Source organism: Aethalodelphis obliquidens, unplaced genomic scaffold (assembly GCF_003676395.1).
Source record: "Aethalodelphis obliquidens isolate GAN/ISIS:26980383/991018 unplaced genomic scaffold, ASM367639v1 scaffold2, whole genome shotgun sequence".
Classification (NCBI taxonomy): Eukaryota; Metazoa; Chordata; class Mammalia; order Artiodactyla; family Delphinidae; genus Aethalodelphis; species Aethalodelphis obliquidens.
Genome location: NW_020837946.1, coordinates 92,681,384 through 92,684,676, shown reverse-complemented (window position 1 = coordinate 92,684,676; position 3,293 = coordinate 92,681,384).

Genomic DNA, 3,293 nt, shown 5'->3' with positions numbered 1-3,293 from the left:
CTGTAAATTCAACTGATTCTTTCCTTAAAGGTAATGGAGGGATCTAGGCCCGTTTGGGGCCTGTTGGGTTGGAGGTGCCCCAAGACCTCTGCTTGGAGCTGTCCAGCACAGAACTGTGAACACAGACACAAGCTTAGCTCAGAACTGGGCAGAGAGAGGCTGGACATGCAGTAAGAATCAGCGCTCCTGTGTGTAGAAGGGCCTAGTCAGGGAGTGAGGAGACATGGCATCTTTTGCTCAGTCCTGTGGTGAGGGCTTCCTGTGAACTTGTCTCTAAGGTGCGAATGACCTCATCAACATCCTTCCGCCTCTGAGAACAGAGCTGCTGGGGACTCCCGGGTGTCTGGCCCAAAGCAGGAGGCTCTGAAAGGGCAGAGAGATGACCATGGAAGATACTACTTGACTGCTTTTCACTGAAGTGACCATATGTCTACCCAGGGATTGGAGACCTTGGCGGGCTGGAGTTAGGAGTGAGGGTAAGGAGAAGGGAGACACACCAGGGCTGCCCTGGCTGCCTGTGTAATGTGGCCTTCTTCAGCTCCCAGGAACCAAAGTGGTGGACTCTCAAACTTTACTGGCCATAAAAATCATCTGGAGAGTTTATTAAACTTCATAATCATGGACCTTATCCTCAAAGACTTTGAATCTGCATTAGTTTAGCTTAAGGTCGTGGAACCTGTATTTTAATCAACACTCCAAGTGCTACTAATGCAGGATTCAAAGTGGCTTAAAGGTACACAGAGTATAGACATATATTTTAAAATATAAGGAAGATAAAGGTAAGACAATCCTTTGAGAAACATTGACAGTCCAAAGGATGGAAACTACCTGTGTGGATGTTTAGTAATGGGTGTGGCTTTGTTGAAAGTCGATCTGGCATTTGCCTTCACCCTGCACTGAGAAACCTTAACAGAAATTGTGCAAGAGACTCATTGTCATATTTGCTGAAGGGCTACTGGGGAGGACCCAGCCCGCCACATCACAGGGCTTGCCCTCTGGGGATCCATGGAGCAGTGTTCTTGTGTCCCAGCGCTGGGAGACCTGTGCTTCTCCTCACTAACTGGTTTGCTCTTGTCTGATGGAATATGAGAATCTCCTCACTGATCGATTGGGTTTCCTGGTGTTTTTCTCTGGGAATCATGGCTAAATTGGTGGCTCAGCCCAGCAACTATGGTTTGCACTGTGTAACGATCACTACCCCCACCTCCCAGGCTTAGTGTTAACCTCTTACCTTTTGTTTTCCCTTCATGCTTTGGTACTATGTAAAAAAAATTTTTTTTTTTTGAGGTAAAATTCACGTAACATAAAATTCACCATTTTAACCATTTTAAAGCATACCACTCAGTGGCTTTTAGTACATTCACAATGTTATGCAACCATCACCACTATCTAATTCCAGAGTATTTTTGTCACCCTAAAAAGAAAAGCCCTTACCCATTAAGCAGTCACTTCCCATGTCTCCTCCCCGCAGGCCTTGATGACTGCTGATCTGCTCACTCTCTCTGCGGATTTTCCTATTCTGGACATTTCCTATAAATGGGATCATATGATATGTGGCCACTTATGCATGACTTCCTTCACTTAGCAAAATGATTTCAAGGTTCATCCATGTTTTGGTATATATCCATAATTCATTTCTTTTTATGGCTGAATAATATTCCATTTTAATAGATATACCAAATTTTGTTTATCCATTCATCAGTTGGGTTGTTCCATGACTTTTTAAAAGTTTACTTTTTGTATTGTAATAGCTTTTAGCCACCTCAAATTCTTTCTATAATAAGGCAGAACATAGATAGACATTTGAAATTCATCTAGATGTCTACACATGTGTAGCATCATATGTGATTCTGTACAATGATCAATAAAAATAAAATAATGTCTTCATTTCTAAGCTCAGTTAATAAACTGTTGTTTCTAATTATTCAGAAAAGTATTACTCTATCTTATGGACCCAGTTCTGAGCCTCTCCTGGGTCTCCACGTCTCACTCAGAGGTCAAAGCAGTTTGTGGATGGGATTCCCTTGTCCTGGTGATAACTGCCACCTGGGCCACTACTGCTCACCAGCCAGGACACCTCTTCCTCCTCACAGGCAGGAGCAAGAAAAGGGAGCTGGATTGGACAGCTCTTCCCAAGGCCATTTTGCTTTTTACAATGATGGATGGGTTTCAATTAAAATGAGGTCCTGGGCTCTTAAGATGACTGCATAGTGTGTGGAGGAGGGTGAGTCACCTGTGTGCGTGTGAAGTGCCCATGGCTGTTTGGTAGAACTTGGGCTCCTGTTTCTGTTTTCTTCTGGGAGTGGGTTTAAGACTGGGCAACAGAGGCATCGTTGGAAATGAATGTGCTCCGTGTAGGATCCAAGATCACCTCCCTGTCTCTGCCCTCCCCCTTGTCCAGATTCACAGAACAAAACCATGTGAAAACAACAGAGGAAAAAGTGGCCAAACTTCAGCTGGTTATGTTCTTGGAGACCCCAGTTCGGCACAGTGCCCTGAACCAGGCCTTGATGCTGGGAAATGGGAACAGGATCAGGCAGGATGGGCAGTGGTTGTCTTTAGGGCCGCGCCCAGTTCAGCCATACTCTGCCTGGCCAGTAGTTGCAGTGGGCAGCTGAGGAGGCTGGGAGAGGTTCTGCTTGGCTGTCCTGAATGCTGCTGATGGCTGGAATGCCAAGAGAGAGTCAGGGTGCCAGGCTGGGCTCTGAAACAAACAAACAAACCAACTTCAGTGTCTGAAATCAATTCAAGACATTCAAGGATGGGCCAATTCTCTGTGGCTTTTCTTTGGGGGGGGTGGGGAGTGAGTTTATCTCGGGGGGACAAATCCCTAACCTTTGAACTCTTACCAGAAAGGGTAACTGTGCAGTCCTGTGATGAGATCACTCAGAGCCACTTTGTAGATGTAGAGTTCCAGGTTGACTGAAGTGAGCAACTGACTCATGAGCGAGTTTCGTGTTCTGATCATCTCTGGGACTGTCCTGCCTGGTCACAGCTACCTCCCCCCCTCAGCCCCACCCTCCAACTTTGTGAACAAAGTGGTGGTGGAAGAAGAGGGGCCGCTGACGCTGGGCAGGTTGAGTTGGCTGCGTTTGGTCTCTGACCACACGGGAGGTGACAGAACTTAGATTCTTTAGAGGTTTGAGCTACAACATGGATATTTCAGATCTGGGTTGCAGATCTCATGAGAAGAGGCCAGTTGAGTTAAAAACCATTAGAAACAGCCACGTTCAAGTGCCAGAGGGCTCAAGAGTAAATGCCAAGTGTAAAGGGCCAGAAGCAGACCTGAGGGT